We start from the raw sequence: 19496 nt of genomic DNA on the forward strand, positions 1-19496 counted from the left end.
CATTTTGCATAAAATCCTCTTTAAAGTCTATAATTGCTCATTGTTGCAGTTGGTCTGACACTTTCAGACATGTTGGCATGTCTTGTCGTCTTATTCTGCTTGGCCCCGGTAATTGCTGCTTGCAGCTATATTTATTATTATTATTCTTCCGCCATGGGAGTCTATGGCAGCCCATAGAACCGATTGCGGGAAAGTTGTTTTGGTTTGACATTCTGATAGAGGACAGTCCCAACATTAAATACACCAATTTTGGTGTTTCTAAGTCATTCCCTCTAGCGCCACCACCTGTCCAAAGTTTCACTTTTATTTTGCTAATAACTTTTGAACCGTGAGGCCAATCAGCGAAATCCTTTTTTCCTCTGATTCCTGAGCTCATGGCGATTCGATTGCACCCTATGACGTCATTTTCCGTCATTAAAATATGGCCACCATATTGAATTTTTCTAAAAACCTACTTTTTCGAACTCGTCCTAGACGGTTTGTCCGATTTGCACGAAAATTGAACCAGATCCTCTTCAGGCAGTGCTGACCAAAAGTTATGGAATTCAAATTGATTCGTCAAACCGTTTTCGATAAACACTCGAACTAATTTTACGTAGCGGCTGCAAAAACAGTCGTAAGGCTGTATCTCCGCAACGCTTTATCGTATTCAGACCAAACTTGGTACAAGTCATCACAAGCATGACCTGAGGCAACATGCTGCGTTTCGGCGCAGCGCCACCTACTGGTCCGGAGATATGAAAAATGGCTATTTTTGCTTATAACTTCTGAACAGTTTGTCCAAAAATCATAACATTGGTCTTGTTAGATTCAGGGCGACATGCCGAGTCGACTGATATCCAATTTTGCCATATCGGCCATTTTGACTGTCGGCCATTTTGAATTTTGTGCTAAAATGCTGTATTTTAACAATGCATGAACGGATTGTTACGAATCTTGGTATGGGTCATCAGCACGATGTCCTGAAGAAGTGTGAGAAGTTTCGAAACAGCGCCACCTAGTGGTGAATTTTTTTTTTCAAATGCTTATAACTTTGGGTGTGGTCGACTTATTTTCACGAAACTCATCTCATTAGACTCCTGAATCGTTGCCGAGTCCAACGATACCAAACATGCTAGGTTTTGCCTTACGGTTTGTGTAGCGTTGTGATTTAGCGCTTAAAAAACAGTAGGCTATATCTTCGAAACCGTTTGTCCGATCGAGACGAAACCACCGTCAGAATTTTGGAAACATAGGTCGATGATCATATGACAATGCCCAAATGCGAAAATATTGATGTTTAGGGGTAGTAATATTCAATCAAAGTCATGTGTCAGTCATTTTTTACGTGTTTTTTCATATAAATGTCTATAACTCCGAAGCAAATTGAGATTTTTGCACCAAATTCGACACATATATGTATGGGCTCACTCTGAGGACACATAAAAAAATGGTGGGACTGAGCCTCTTGGTGGCGCTATAATAGAACAAAACATGAAATTCCCATTGACTTCAATGCAGTTTTGTGAAATAAAATGCTATACTTAACAAATGCATTGGTGTAATATTACGAAACTCAGAATGTGCCATCAGCACCATCCCCTGAAGGTACCCAAAATATTTAGAGACAGCGCCACCTAGTGGTCAAAAGTTATAACAACATTTCCAAAACTGCTAATAACTTTTGAATACATCGGCCTATGTAAATGCCACTGGTCTTAATAGATTTCTTGGGTCAAGCCGAGAACATAGATACCAAGTTTTCCTTATTTGGCTGAACTTCCTGTCCGCCATCTTGATTTTCAGTCAAAACCTACTTTTTCAAACTCCTCCTAGACCGTTTGTCCAATTTTCACCAAAATCGAATCGTATTATCTCCAGACCGTGACGATTAAAAGTTATGGATTTCGCGTCGATAGACAAAACTGTTTTTGTATAGCGCAGCAGCAAAGTTTAGGCATGATGCCAAAATGACTTTTCCAGCTTTATCTCTGCAATGCCTTGACATATTGACACCAAACTTTCTATGTCATTATCACCTTACTCTGACCACATCACATTAATTTCAGAACAGTAATACCTATTGGCCAAATGTGATATACCATAAATCATTAGTAGTGACTATTTATAATTTTCTGCCATTTTGCCTAAAATCATCTTATGACTTTGATTGTTGCAATTGGTCTGTTTCTATTTACAATGTTTGTTTAACTCCTAATTTTGCCACTACTGTGAATTTCGATGTAACTTTAGAAATTTTGGTCTGATTGATTTCAAAATTGGCAGGCAGTGTCTTTGTCTGCATTGCCATCAAATTACATGTACTTTGAGAAACATGGTTGCAATATGTCAATTACATTTCAGCACCTATTAGACAGAGATAATAAAATCTGAATGAAACAGTCATACTGTGTAGCATATATTGTCTATTATGCAAAAAGTGAGCCTGCATGACAGTAAATAGACAATAATGAACAAATATAAACTATGCTTACTGCAGTGCCTACCTTGCAGACTTGCTCTTCAAGTGGAGCCCATTGACGAATTATTTTATTCTAAATATCTAGGTTTTTTCAGTATGCATCAATGCCAAATAAAGGTGTAATATATATATATATATATATATATATATATATATATATATATATATATATATATATATATATATATATATATATATATATATATATATATAATACTATACTCTCCTTTCATAAAAACTGCCAGTAGGTAGTGGAATTTTTTAACGAGCAAGTCATTGAATCTTTCAATCAAATAGCTTATATTCAATAAAACCACCATTCTTGTTCAAGTGATAATACTTATCTTATTTTATTAATATAAAAATGAGTAAGTCATTACATGCCCCCATAAATTTATATATTTAGCCAAAACAAAATAAGTATTTTATAGAAAATTTATATTATTTTGAAAAGAAGACTAAAATGTTATATTAATTTTAAATCGACAGCAATATATTTGTGTCAACTTGAAAAATATTAATATTGAAAATATGTGTTTTATTTTATTGATAAAGTTTTAACATTTTCAGCATTTGACAGATTCTATGTAAAACAATGTTGTCACCATAGTTATACAAATTAGTTAGATCAATGCATTTATTTCCATTTAAATTGATGTTAACTAATTTAAAATAACAAACATTGGCCTTAAAAGTTTCCATATACTGGGGCTCACTCTAGTGGCAAACATTAATATCACAGCCTCTGTATTTCAGTTGAAATGGCTGATATAGGCTACATTAGGGATATAATTCACCTTTAGTGCTTTTAACGTTCATTATATTACTTATGGCACCAAGACAACAGAAAAACACTACCTACATTTGTATTTTATACAGGATAATTTTTTTTTAAGGAAACCATATGACCCAGTATGCATCCCTGCGGTTTACTAGCCTATTGATTGTTCATATAAAGATTGTTACGTCTACATTACAGAAGTCCATGTACTTTTTGATCATTTCCTGTTTGGAATGGAATAACGAGAATTGAAAAGCAGCTCGTTTATTCGTTTTTTAGTTTAGTTTAAAAACGAAAAATTAGATTTTGGCTTGATTTTGAATTTTTCGTTTGTGGTTTACAAATCGGTTTATGGGTTCGATATTTCATTTGCACACGTGTGCGGCACTGAAATGCCCTCTTCATCTGATTGGTCAAACTGCTCCGCCTTCAGTAGGCTACGAGCTTTTCTTTCTGTCAGGCAGAATAAGAGTCAGTAGGAGTGCGCAATGACAAATGCACTTTAATAAAATAATGTCTGGAACCACCACTCACTGTTAACTACGCACAATATTTGAAGCAGAAATATTTTGCTGGTCACGTAATTCATGCTGCTGCGACTTGCAGGCGACCCCAATGTGAACCATAGTATGACAGATTATTTTAGCATGATATTTCCCATTGATAAATACAGTGCAAATAGTTCCGTATCTTTGGATAAAAGGGAAGTGTAAATAAAAATCAATAATAGGCTGAACTGTACCATGATAATATGTCCGTAACATTTACCACTCTCATCTTTTTTTTGCATCAAAAGGTAGGCGTGTGTGACATATGTAGGCTATAAATAATTAAAAAAAAATTGAATAGAAATAAAGTTCATGTTTATGAATGTAAGTATGTGTAGCCTACTCAGTTCACACGAAAATAAAGAGACAGAAAAGAGAGAAGCTAGAATCAGTGAACATACATTAACACTGACAAAATGTTCAGGTTTGGGATTAATTAAAATCATGCTGGTTGAATAGCACGGCATACCTTTAAAAAGTATTAGTTTTATTATAAAACTAATATAATTGTATTACATACTGAATTGGTCGATGTTTCTCTGAGTTTTATTTATTATGTTGGCTTAAGAAAGTGTGCTTTATGCTTCCCCAAACTCAGCTCAGACCTTCAGACTGGTCTGACTCGCTTATATCTTTTCTAACTGTTCAGAATTACTTTCCCAAAAAAATCCATTGACTTGGATTATCTGAGTAATGAAGGCTGTAATACTTAATGCTGACCACTAGAGGGGGCAACAGGATAATAAGTGTTTTCTACCCTCTTTCCCTGTTTGCATCATTTTAAATGACAAATAAATGCATGAATTGCATTTATAAATAGGCCATATCACTCTCTAGTTTATTTTAAGATATTGGTATTCACACTAGTTTTTGCATTGTTTCAGTTCTGTTTAGGCTATTGTAGTTTGTAATGCTTATGTTAATAAATGTATATAGGCCTAACACATTTAAATTTCTATCTATCTATCTATCTATCTATCTATCTATCTATCTATCTATCTATCTATCTATCTATCTATCTATCTATCTATCTATCTATCTATCTATCTATCTGTCTGTCTTGTCTGTCTGAGCTTCCTTTGTGAAAAATAGCAGAGCATGTTTTTTTTAAACTATTATTTAAAACAGTGGACTGCTATATTTCACAAAGGAAGCCCATTTGTGCTTGTTGATTTAGTCACTTTTGACTGTAAAAGAAATTTGATTGGATATCATATTATGGCATTTTGCCCATTATAAATACATATTTGGTTTTAATGTTATAAGGTTTAGGAGATATAAATGAATGGCAATGCATGCTTTAAACAGTTTAATATATATCCTTACTTTAATTGATGTTCTAAATTAATGTGAGCTTTCATTATAGCACAGGCACATAGATAGTCACTGGTTTCACGGATGTAAACGAAACATTCAAGATCACAAAAAAGTTCACAGGCAAAACCAACCTTTTCATAAATTATAATAAAAAGTAATGACAGAATTATTTGTATATATTGACAATAAGTAGCATTGCTGTATTTAATTAATTAAATCAATTTAATACTGAAAATCCATACATTTGTATTATCAATCCAAATGAGTATAAATGCATAGAAATAACAACGAATTCACCAAACACACGTGTGCATAACGGGCAACCCATGAAACAAATGAGAACACACTAGAAACATAGGCACCTCAGAAAAACATAACATAAGTTTAAACATAAGAATGAACTCAGAAACTATTGATATTTATTTTTTAAATCAAAATACGAGTCCTAGAACAGAAACAGAACATCACAATACATGCACTTCCAAAAGGCAGCTCTTCATGCCTAAATACAACATCACAGCAGCAGCAGTATGGTGGTGGGGAGAAGATACTAAGGTGGAGAAGACCCGAGGAAGACACCACATAACTAGTGGAAGAAGAGCCCATGGGTGTGCAGTGGAGGAAAGACTAATGCAAAATCAATTAAGCTTGCCATGGCACAAATGCCATAGTGGGATGCCTTGATGGAGGCGCAGGAATAGAGGCTCATGGTGGAGGTGGTGCAGACCTGTATAGATCAGATGGAAGACCAAGGTGAAGTCAGGAAGGCTGGAGAACCAAGGTGATACCACTTTACTGGAGGGCCAAGGTGGACGTAGAAGATCTGCAGATTGAAGTCGAGCTGGTGGGAGTAACAAACATGGTGAAGCTGGAGGGGTGGACTACAGGAGCCAGATGATTGGACGGTGCAGGCAGAGTCTGTTGTTTTAACTAGAAGGTGACAGATGATGTGTAGTGTCTTCATAGTCCTAGAACACAATAAAACAAAATTTTATATGATGTTAAACAAATAGTATGCAAATTTCTAATATATGCAATATGCAAAACAGCAATTATAAACACTAAATATGCTCAGATCAAGTCATTTTAAAGATGTTTTTCAGTAAGAATGACAGAGTGGGTTACCTTGATGGAGCCAGATGGTTGGAGAACCAGTGTGATACCAGTGGACCAGACGACCAAGTGGAGACGGAAGATGTACGGGACAAGGTGAAGCTGGTGGGAATGAGGATGATGGTGCAGCTGGAGGGATGAAGGTCCCTGGGGAAGCTGAATTATAGGACGGTGCAGACATAGCGGTAGGCCTGGAAGTCTGTTGTGGAGGGAGGTGGATCACAGACCAGAGCAGAGTCTGAATAATGAGGGACCCGTTGAACCAGAGGGACGAAAGGCCATATAGTAGAGCCAATGGACTGAGCAGCAAAGGTGGAGCCAAGGCAACAGAAATCAAAACCAAACAGCTTAGAAAACTAAAATAATCACTACCAATGAACTGAAGAAACAGAGGAGTTTGAATAGAGATAATAATGAAAGAAAAAAAATACACACAACTAAGCATAATGTTTAACCAAGGAAACAAATAAGAACACAACAAACATAGGTCATTCAGAAAACAGTATGTAAACACAGGAAAATTTGAACATAATTAACATTAAAATTAAAGACCTAAAACAGAAACAGAATAAGACATATATAATGTTGAAGTCTAGTGCCTTTCTTGACCTGACTTATAAGCTTCAACCAGCAAGTTTTCAGTCCTACTTTTGAGTCTAGGGTATTATGCAAAACCACACGTATGGGAGTTGTGACTACATGGTAGGTACATTTGTAATTTAGTTAGAAGAAATAGTATATACTCTTGTAAGTGCAATATAATTTTGTTTACATTGCAGTTACAAGTATACTTCCAAATACATTTGCTTTAAATAAGACATTAAATACACGTTGTATTCACATTGTAATACAAAGTGTAATGAAAATTAGTTCTTTGTGGTACTACTGTCCTGTTGTGTACAGTTTCTGCTGTAAATGGAAGTATGCATGTTGTCATGACTATGCCATCTGTGTTTCATCCTGTATAATCTTGAAATGTCCTCATAGTATTCCTACAAACATAACAACAAAAATATTTTTCAATTATGTTGTAATTAAAAAAAAATCTGAATATGCAAAAACTATAAATACTCACATAAAGTCTGTATTTAGGAGCATAGTTTTAGCGAAGTGCAGTCTTTTTGTTGTCTGCTGTGCATCAAATGAAATAGGTTCTCAAATAGATGAACAGATAGTTGTTTTAAACCAGAATATGATGGATGTGTCCTCATAGTCCTACAAAACAATAAAACAAAATTTTGTTGTTTCATGAAGTTTTATGCAATATTAAAAAAATTAATGAATAATATGGTTATGAAAAGCACATTCAAAACAGCATTTAATAAATATACTCACATCAGGTCTCTGTGAAGATGATTCTTTGTTCTGATTACTAGATGGTAAGAGATGAAATGTTCTTTTTTTAACAGGAGTAGGTCACTTGTTTAATTTAGATGGAGGATGAAATGGTGATGAAAAGTTTTGAATGGAAATTGAGAAGTTCTCAAATGTCCTTAAGCTCCAGATTGTGGCTTGAGAAAGGTTTCTGCTAAAAAAATGTGAAAGTAGCACTACAGGTTTTGGTATCTTACATTCTTTAAACCATAATTTACTTAAATTAATAAATAAAATTAGCTGTACACAAAATGTTTTATGGTATTACATAATAGGGAAGGAAAACAGTGTTGTAAGTAGAACAACACAGCTTCAAATTTCTCAGCATAAAATTTGCTGTGTAATGGCAATATTGAACAAAAACACTTTAGCTAGTTCAGGAAAAATATTTTTTGATGTCAATTTATCTGACATGTGCATTTATTTTACAACATTTTAGAAAATAAAAAAATGACTACTACAAGAAGTGGTTCTACTTACAAACTGAAAAAAAAAAACAATCACAAAGTGCAACTTTACAGCATGGACATAGCTTGTGAGAAAGCCATTCTGAATCTCTGTTCAGAATTGATGCAAAAAAAGGCTTTTATTTAAAAATGTAGTACTACTAAAAGTAAATATGTAATTTGAATTCTACAAACCTGAATACCTAATATGATGATCTGGCCCCATAGTCAAAATCTCAAGCTACAACCATGCTATAAAGTGATAACACTAATGGGTGTGGTTTTGCATAATACCCAAAACTTGCTGATTCAAGCTTAAGCTCAATACATTTAATAAACATTTAGTGAGAAAAAAAAAGTTGACCAGGGTTGGCTGACACAATTTTAAATACAACTTTTAAATAACCTTGCCAAAAACAAAAACAAACAAAAAACAATATACAATATAAATATTATATAAAAATATACTATATATACATACATATTAAATATACAAATTATCTATTGTACTGATTTCACAACAAAATATTTGGCATTTTTAGACAGCTGCTGAGGAATTTCAGAAGTCCATATCTATGTCTATAAATAAACATTATTTGCTATTACTACCATGATGTTATGTCCCAATTCCTGCAACATGCCCTAATCAAAATCCACTAGCTATGTATTATGGGGTTGATTGGCACAGTTTTAAACCGCAAAACAAAAAATAAAACAAGTTAAACAATTTTGGAGTGGCCTGGTGGCTTGACTTCTTGCCCCAAATGTGTTTGTGAATCTAGATAAACTTGGGCTAATCATCTTGTCAACAGTGGCAATGGCTTATTCAAATATCTGCTCTATAAACATTTAGTGGTAATTTACACACCATGGTGACCATGGTAAGGGTGAATCAGAGTTTCTATTTAGGAGAGGGAGCTTGAAAAATGAGCAATTTATATTGGAGGAACACAGTAAAAAAGGTTAAAGTGATAAAAAAAGGAAAAAAAGCTTTATTTAACCATAATTAAACAGACATTCAGTAGTTTGATGAAAACTTTTATGTCCTCTATGGTATGCTCTATTTAACCCTCTATGGTACGGTGTTGCCTACGGTATTGCCCCCAGGCTTGTCATTTGGCTACTGTAGTGGGTAATTGGACAAATAGTGGGTTCGTGGGATGGGGCGAGTGGCGCCAAACTAAGGATGAAGGCGGCGCTACTTCTGGGGGTCTCGGATAATCGGGGTGCTCCCGTCAGGCCCCCCCACCCCCTGACCCCACACGGGTCATTAGGTCGGCCAGGGAGGTCTTCCACATGTTTGACCTTACTGTTGTTGAGGCCTGGCTCCTCTACCGGAGAGACAGCAGAGTTAGGATGAGGTTCATATTAGGATAAGGTTATGGTGATTGTTAATGTTTTAACCTTGAACAACACCGATTGTAATGTTTTGATATGATAACTTGATCATATGATGGTTTGTAGTACTTGCGTTCCACGATGGTACAATGTTGCCTGAGGGCAACAGCTGGATAATAAATGTTACTTTTTATTAAATATGTAATGTGTAATTCATTAAAAACTTGATAAATATGTTTGTTCAGTGTTTAGTTAAAGAAATTGATATTTTCAATAAATATATAAATTTTTTCTTCATGAAAATGTCAAATGTTTACATTTGTCCATAGTGGTACAATGTTGCCTTGAGGCAACAAACTTTTAATTAATAAATAAATTAAAAAAATAATGATAATGTTTATTGATATTGTTAAAGCTCATTTTTAAGCAGGAAAAACATAACAAACAATTATTTCGTCACTGATATCATATTACGTACCATAGAGGGTTAAAAATGAACCTTGTGCCAATCAACCCCTGTGCCAGCCAACCCGGTCTCCAGTACCTTCCCTCCCCTAGGGAGCCGCCTTGTCTTGTGCCTCCCTACCCACCCCCTCCCCGAATGGCAGGCGGAATCTTTAGCACAGCAGTGAAATGAGTATTGCCTGGTGAAAACTATAGTACGTTTGCACAACGTCAGCACTTATACCTTCCATATCTTTAGTATAAACATGATCTATTAATGTACCTTTTTCTGTTGTTGGATTGTGTACCTGTTGACTGTATCCATGAGTTTCCATTAATTTCACAACTGTAGATGAAGTAAAGATGTCTTCATTAAAGTCTCCCATGATTATTTTCTGTCCTGGATGCTTTTCCACCTCTTCAATAACCTGTAATAGCTGCTGTCGAAACATGTCAGTTTTATATGAGTTGGGCCTGTATAAGACCGCAGCAGTCAAATTGACATGTGACACTGTAAAGCATAACCATTCTAAATTCCAGTTCTCAGGAGTAAAGATGTTACACTCAATTTTGTCAGAACAATATATTCCAACTCCACCGCCTCTCTGATGTTTTAGATCAGTAAAAACAGCATTACTGTTGTCATAACACTTAGCTCTTGGGTTGTGCTTGAACACAAATTCTGGTATTTGTGGTTCTTGTGCTTTGTCCTCAGCATTTAGCCACGTCTCTGTCAAACAAATACAATCAGCATTCATTAGAGCTTTATGCGCAAGAACATCCTGAAAGTGAGCTTTCAGACTTTGTACATTAAGCAGTGCTATTCTGAATGTACCAAGTGATTTAGTGTAACTGTACTCTTCCAAAGGGAATTTTGGCATATCTTTCAAAGCCAACTCAATTTTGTCATTACAAAATATAGCCGACTCTTTAAAGTCCTCAATTATTAAGCCACTGAGAGATCTTACACGGCTCAATGCAGCATATGCTTGCCCTGCTGTAAAGATTTTCTTTAGTGATACAACAGCTTTATCTACTGTCAGTCCTTGCACTTTGTGAACTGTACATGCCCATGCTAATCTGAGAGGAAACTGACGCCTTATACCACCATCATTTGTGACTTGGTCTTCTTGTGCTTCAATTACTGTTGAATTTTCTGAAAATCTCTGGTGTGTTTTAGATCTCTGAATTTTACCGACAGTTGGATTATCAAAATCCACATGAATGGCTGATGGGAAATCATCATCACTGTTTTGACTTTCACTGATGTGGACCACTGTACCAAAAGCTCCATTGACGAGACCATCTGCAACATCAATATTTTTTTTTAACATGACCTTTGCTCCAATACCCAGGGAAACGCATGCAGACAAACATGAGTTGAAAATGTTCCTATGAAATCCAACTTTACGTTCCATTCGTCCAGTTTTGGAATTTTTCACATAATCTTGAGCTTGTATACTGATTGCCTCTGGGCAAGATTCATGAAGTCTTTCAATGTTGTATTTATCAACTTCGGCATTTGTAGCGAATATGTGAAGATCATTACAATTCTCCCCAGTTTCACAGTTTTTCAACATAGCAATATCAGTAGAGGCAAGAGGTTCATTTTTCTTTCGTATTCTGAGTCGATTTAACATTTCAGCAAAACTTGAATCTTGCTGTCGAACAACTTTAGTTAATTCAGCAAGTTCAAAGTTATTCTCCCATAGGTTTACTCCTTTTGCATCAGCATAGAGAGCAGTTCCTTTAACAGGTGGAAGCTGAAAATAATCTCCCACTGCAAGAATACTCACTTTTCCAAAGAGAGAGTAGTCACCAGTTTGTTTTATTTGTCGCAACCTTCCGTGAATATAGGACAAAAGACGAGATACTTCATCAATAATCAAAATTTGCAAATTACCCAATTTTGTCCGTAAAGAATTTATTTTGTCATCACTAAGAGGCTGATATGGCAGTCTGACGTTTGCACCGATTAGAAATTTATTATGTAATGTGGAAGCTCCGATGTTAAAAGAGGCGACTCCCGTAGATGCGGTCAACAGTACAGTAATATCATCAGGATTCTCAGACAGCTGGGATAAAAGTCTGGAAGATTCATACTGTATTGCCTTGATTAGATGACTTTTTCCTGTGCCTGCTCCACCAGTAAGAAATAATCGAAATGGTTCAGGGTTTTGTCCAAGTATTTTCTGTAGACACCACTTTCGTTCCTCATTTAGTGACCTCAGTAAAGGCAGTGCTTCATCTCTTGGCATTGTAGTGTGGTTTGTCTCAATGGTACACACAGTTTGAGGATTTCCTGTCAGATCTGGAATAAGATCTTGAGTGTCATCTTCATCAGGCAATAGTTTATCCTTCATCAGTTCTATGCATTCATCACGCTGTTTTTCTGTTTCAGGACATATCTGGGCCCAAGCATCTTCTAAATCCACATCTTGCTCTAAAAGCTGTTTAGCTCGGTCTATTTTGTCACTCTCCTTTTCAAACAATTCTCTGTTGCCATCAACAATGGATTTAACTTGTTTCACTTCACAACCACTTTTTATGACACCAGTGTTGTAGAACTCCTCATATGTGTTATAGTTGCTCGGCTTCAGATCACAGTCATCGTAATATGGTAAGAAAAGCTGCAGTATCAATGAATGATAATATTTTTCTGGATCTTTAGTGGGTGAAAACCTTGGATATCTCACTACTGCAGGTTCAGTTCGTGTTCTTCGTTTGACATGGCCATTGTTATTATTGAGTTTAATTATTTCATTTTCTGCTGTTTTGTTATGTGAGGAAATCTCTGATTTTGTCAGAACTCTATACTCAGAACAAAAACTGGCAAGACATATATTTTCTAGTGGCTCTTTCTCTGGTCTATTTTTGTACCTGTCAATGAGACTTGTCATCCAAAAACTGCTTTCATCATCAGACTGGTCATTTTCCACTTTGTTTCGGAGCATATTCAAAGGCAAACTCATCTTTACAGGATTTTGTCCTATTGGAATAAATTGTACTTTACGAGAACATTCCTTCAAATGCATGCCTGTCAGTCTGTACACAGCCTCTTGAGCAGAGATTTCTCTGTTGTGCAGATAGACACTTCCCAACTGTTTTAATGACGCTTTAGCATCAAGATTTCCGTTCATGGCCTCACTTTGAGTACGTTGAAGCAAAAGACCCATCTCTTGTTCTGCTTTTGTGATATAACTGATTATATAGACCACTACAGAAAAACCATCTGTGACATACTGAATGTCCATATTCCCTTGCCAAGCACGCAGTAAATCTCTGTTATACTGGTTTACCCAAATGTCTTTTGGATTTCTTTTCAAGACAATACTTTTCTTTTTGGTACACCTGTTGTATGCTTTTTCAAACATAGTTTGATTAATCCCAATCGATGAAAAAAAGGCATCAACCGAATCAAAATTCACATCAGAATTTAAAGCAGTTTTGACTTTCTTTATAATTGCACTTGCTGTGTCATCTCCATCTTTACCTTTCAACTCATCTGCATGACTTGGTCTTGTAATAAACGTACGACTGGATGGTGGTCTTGGGAAATTAAATCTACAAACTGTATTTTTCTTCCGACATGTTTTTGAATGTCTTGTACTGTGCTTCTGAACACTGTTCACTGTTTCGTAAAGTACAGTATCATTTTCTGGTGGTGTCTCACATGTGATGTAAGTGTCAATGAACTCAGCAACCAGAGGATCATTGTCTGCATCATTATCATTGAGCTTCGGAGCATCTTCCACCCAAAACAGGCAGTGGACATGAGGAGAACCACGCTGTTGAAATTCAACACGATAAAAGTAGTCTTTTATCTTGCCAATAGGCTTTGCTGGTGACATTATGACATTTTTCAGAAAACAATGCCATCTGTGATCCAACATTCTTGCTGCATTGACAGGATTTCGTCTTATGAGTCCACATTTCTCAGACCAGTCAAGCTCATCAACATTTATTTGTTTCCCCTCTTGCTTAAGAATAGTGTTCATCATTTCAGGCCATCTCAGGTCAGCAGAACTAAAAGATGCAAAGAAAGTCGGTATGCCTAGTTGTCTTATCAGGGCAAACATATCTTTTTGCGTAGACATCCAATACGGAGGAGTTCCTCTTACTGGTCTTAAGAACTTGTATCCTTCATCATAATGTAGTATTCTTTGCAAGGAATCAGAGTTTGTTAGCATATCTTGTGTGACTTTTAAACAATTTTTTTCACAACCTTTCCTCAGTGCAATTGATACATTAGACACAATTTGATCAACTTCTGATATATACTGTGCATAAAAAATAAAGTCTGTGCTATGTGCAAAACGTCCATCTGCATTTAGTATTCTTGCATTTAGATATCGTGACAATGTGATTTTTTCCTGTCTTTCGTCATGAAATGTTGGAGCACCAGTAGGATAGAGAACAGGGAAACGCTTTGCCTCATTGTCTTTATCAGTTAGCAGCCTGACAGGACTGTTACCTTCTCCTGGAGCAACGTTTAGTATATCATGAAAATGTTGATCAATTATTTCTGAACCCAGATCAACAGGTTGTAGTGATGTGTCTGACAAAAGACCACTTTGTTCTTTAATATATGTTCTATATTCGTCTGGGTCATCTCCAGCTCCATTATGATCATCATTTTTATCAGTTACATCTTGTTCCTCCATTTCAAAATCATCAGCATCCTTGTCTGATTCATCAGTTGCATTCAAAGAGTTTACCCACTGCTCATTAAACTCCACATCATTATACCATTTATTATGTCTCATCAAATAAGACAGTGCATGTCTGACACGATCAGTGTTAACATATTTATATTCATAATGGCCTTTATATGTTAATTTCCGTTTCAGTTTTATTCTTATCATGTGGTCATCACATTCATTACGTGGGAGAATATTTGAGATATCTGTGGTATTAACAGGAACACACACTACAGGTCCATGACAGCCATTCTGTTTTCCACGAGGAAGACAAAGCAACTTCATAAAAGGAATATTGCGTGCAATAAGATGTTCTTCCAAAGAATTCAGACCTTTTAGTTCTTTTGGAACGTCCACCAAATGCATGTTGTTGGCAACACTCTCTTCAGGCAATTTCCCAAGGATTTTACGATGGCATGTATAGCAAATCCACAATTTACAAGTCGAATTACCTGATAAATTGCATCTATTCTCACATTGAGTATTGCATTCATGTAAATACTTTAGTGTGATGCATCTTTCAGCCAAATTATTAATTTGTTGACCTCTGGTTTTATAGCAATCTCTTCGACATTCAACAACCTGTTTTCTGAACAATAAACGATGGCAAACACAGCAAACAAATTCTGGACCTGTACTGACTTCTTAATGAAACTGATTAATAGTGAAATCAATGTCTTTCTGTCTCTCCCTCTGTTTTGCAGAAATTTCAGATATTTTTTGTATTTTACTCATACGAAAGTTTTCATCATTGTGGTATTTATTTTTATTATATTCACATACACTTGCTTTAAAGGTGGGGTTTCTGTGATATTTAATCTTTGAATATTCACATACGCTTGCTTTAAATGAGAGGTTTCTGCGATATTTTCTCCTTGAATATTCACATACGCTTGCTTTAAATGAGAGGTCTCTGCGATATTTTCTCTTTGAATATTCACATACGCCTGCTTTAAATGAGAGGTCTCTGCGATATTTTTTCTTTGAATATTCACATACCTTTGCTTTAAATGCAGAATTTTTGCGATATTTATTCTTTGAATATTCACAAACACTTGCTCTAAAGGCTTTATTGCTTTTATACTTGGTCTGAGAATAGTGCCGAACAAGTTTTTGAAAATGAGCATTTGTGGAATACTTCATCTTTGAATTTTCACGTTTTGACTGCTGTACGTTAATATTGGTTTTATATTTATTTCGAACATTTTCAAGTTTTTTCTGCCTGAATTCGGTGTTGCTGTGGTATAGCACACGTTCTCTTTTGCATTTAGAGTTCTCAGTTGTGTCATTCAATTTCCTTTTTCGCAAACAGCGATTTATGCTCTGATCATCCACTTCAATGTTACATGCTTGTGCACAAACATTTGCTTGATTTCTGTGTTTAACACAAGTAACAATTTGATTTGAACTCAGTGTGTACTGTAGGGCCAATAATGACATCATCATCATCATCATCATCCCTTAATAAATGATCATGTAACTTGCTCACATGTGGAAGTTTTGAGTTGGTCTGCACACGTCTATTTTTCTTACTTGAATCCACACACATCTCAACCAATTTGCACATAGTTGCTGGTTTGTCTACATGTGTTTGTTTACCATGGTCTCCTACACACTTACTCTGCTTTGCTGCTCTAGTAGGTGAAACTTGTGTGATGCTTTATTTAACAGACTTACATGAACTTGTCTCATCAGTAAAAGGTTTGAAACTGAACTCGGCATTTACTGTAGGTCCAATAATGACATCATCCATTCATAAATTATCATGTAACTTGCTTACATGTGAAACTTTCGACTTCGTCTCCACGTGTCTAGTTTTCTTACTTGAATCCAGACACATCTCAACCGATTTGCACATAGTTGCTCGTTTCTCTACACGTGTTTGTTTACCAGGGTCTCCGACACGCTTACTCTGCTTTACTGCTCTAGTAGGTGAAACTTGTGTGATGCTTTTTTTAACAGACTTACATGAACTTGCCTCAGCAGTAAAAGGTTTGAAACTGAACTCGGCATTAACTGTAGGTTCAACAATGGCATCAACCACTAATACATTATCATGCAACTTGCTTACATGTGAAACTTTCGACTTAGTCTGCACACGTTTATCTTTCTTACTTGAATCCAGACACATCTCAACCGATTTACATATAGTTGCTGGTTTGTCTGCGTGTTTGTTTACCAGTCTCCAACACAATTACTCGGCTCTGCTGCTCTCGTAGGTGAAACTTGTGAGACGTTGCCTTGTTGACCAGACCTACATGAACTTGTCTCAGCACTTGTGGTCTTACCACTTACTGTTGCTGTCACACCCGTCACTTCGAATGATTCTCCCTGACCTTTCAGTGATGTGGCAAGATTATCAACATGATAAAACAACATGTAAATGTCGTCACAATAAACTACTACGCTTGTGCCTGTAAATTTAACCATACCTTTACCATCACAAGCATGGGAATCAACTACAGCAAATGTTGACCCCACCTTTATAACTGCACAAATGTAGCCATAAATGTTCGACAAACATGCATCAGACTGAAACAGGGCCCTCTGAAGTGCGTCTTCTATAGACATGCTCACATCTCGCAATGCTCCATCATACACATCATTACCAAAAACACCACTCAGAGAATCTGACATCTTTATTGAGAATGTTGTGTTGAAGAGTGTGCACGGTTGGCAATTCTGCAACAGCAACATAACCACGCCATGCTGAATCGTTGATCTTCCCCTGCAAGTCCATAGATGTGTACAGCTCATCTCCATGCAACAGAACAGCATCCAGGTCGTCTCTTGTCCACGTCAGCACATCCTTCAGCATGCTCATCATGACTGCTGTGATGCTGTTTGCTGCACACTGTCTGCCACTGTTGAAACCAAATCTGGAATCACCCTGATGGAAGGAACCCTGTATGACTCTCTGTGGAAAATAATCACAGTTATCGACATCAAAAGATGAACACATTGGAAGGTTATTGGAAACCATTGGAAGTTTTTTGGAAGTCATTGGAAGGTTTTTGGAAGTCATTGGAAGGTTTTTGGAAGTCATTGGAAGGTTTTTGGCAATTGCCGGTAAGTTGGCATTTGCCGGTAAGTTGGCATTTGCCAGGAAGTTTTGGAAATCCAGGCTCTCGATACTAGAGCCAGAGGACGATGCCTTTTTTTCAAGAGGTGGCATAACCTCAGCTGAGTCCATGGAGGAACTGAGCAGAAGGCGCTCAGCATTCCTCCTCTTGGCCGCCCGAGACCGACGGAAACCCTTTCCGCGTGGCATCTGCAATTACATGAAAACACACACAGAGAAACAAGTTTAGTACAGTGCTTACTTAATTGAATTTTACACACTGGCCTAAAATGTTTTATATATAACATTCATCATGACTTCAAAATCAAAAAGTTCAACTAATAAATAATTATTTGTGCCCTTCATTGGTACCTCTCTTTTTGCCAAAACACGTTCTCCTGAACATATAACAAATGTGTTTACATTCACAGAAATACAGACACCAAAATATTTTTTCACAATAACTGTATTACCAACTACAAATTAATATGCTTTCAATTAACTTGTAAACTGTAAAATAATGCATTTAACTTTAACACAATGCCTTGTATTGCCTATATTTTCACAATGATAAGCAATTGTTTACCATGACTTACCTTAGATCAGTTCTGAAACTCTTCTGAAAAACTAAGAAAAACATCAGATTTAGTTCACAGAACACTGATAGGCAATTAGTCACCAATAATTATAATCAATTTCAATGATTATCAGTGTCGATTTCATTAAATAGAGCCATTAATAATAATTTTACATAAAATGTTATATGTTATATATATATATATATATATATATATATATATATATATATATGTATATATACACACACATATATATAAATAAAATGTAATACTTCATTACACATTCTTTCTCCAATTAATCACGATTAAAAACATTAGAGCTTTTAATTTGTTTCTAATTTGGATAATAGCTGAAATTATTACAATATACTTATAATTTCAGCTATTATCCAAATTAGAAACAAATTAATGACAGTGGCATAATTTCACAGACAGGACTTAATATAAAACAGAATTAGGTCTTAGTTCAATTAGGATATTTTAGTAGTTTTTATAAACTTGCCCTAGAAAAAAATATGACTAGTGTGCATCTTGAAACAAAGCAATGTTATTAAATATATATTTTAAGATATGTCAGTACAAATTGCTTTCAGTTAAAATGGCTGAAACATGCATTATAGTATTGGACTAGTTTAAGCCTTGTCTGTGAAACCAATGGAGTATATTTTAAATATTTTATTTAATGCCATCTTTTTATGAAAAATGCTAATACTGCTACTGATGTCTATGGAATTTATTAAAAAAAAACATACATTTAACATTACAGTATAATTAAAAGTTAACAATTTCAACTTATTATTAAAAAAACTTTTAATTTAAGTGAACAAAACAATTTTCACATGTTCAATAAATATACAATGATGGTAAATATGTACTTTTAAATTTTAAAATTTTACATTAAAATCACCAGTAGGTGGCGATAAGTCACTGTATCTATGAGTGACTCAAGTCATTCATTCATTAAGAAGCAAGTGGCTGAATTTATGAACAAGTCATTTAATCTCACGATTCGTTTAAAACCACAGATTTGTTAACGAATCATCGCTGTGTCTTTCGTTGCAAAATAGAGCAATAATTGCCTATATAAAATAGCCTACTGTTTTAAATGTACTACATCACTTAATGTTACCCTTTTGTTTGTTTAACTGTTTTATAAAATCAATGTTACATTTGAAATCGTGTGGATATTCGGGAAACATTGCATTCTTACTCATATAACATGATCAACATTAAAAACAATGCTGAACATCAGCCTGCATTTTGATCGCAAATTTAGTCGTGCAAATAGCATAAGCTGCTCATGGTACAACACAGACCAACTGAATGACACTAATT

The 19496-nt window shown here is 35.5% G+C and overlaps 1 long non-coding RNA gene across 1 annotated transcript; it reads right to left on the reverse strand.

Annotated features, from left to right (window-relative positions):
- Positions 1-17148: 17148 nt before the first annotated feature.
- Positions 17149-18299, reverse strand: LOC308686213. Its single transcript, XR_014029541.1, has 2 exons — positions 18180-18299; positions 17149-17793 (listed from the first exon to the last, which is right to left on the reverse strand). It is a non-coding gene; the product is annotated as an uncharacterized lncRNA (long non-coding RNA).
- Positions 18300-19496: the final 1197 nt, after the last annotated feature.

This window comes from Scardinius erythrophthalmus (assembly GCF_964197995.2).
Source record: "Scardinius erythrophthalmus genome assembly, contig: HAP1_SCAFFOLD_43, whole genome shotgun sequence".
NCBI lineage: Eukaryota > Metazoa > Chordata > Actinopteri > Cypriniformes > Leuciscidae > Scardinius > Scardinius erythrophthalmus.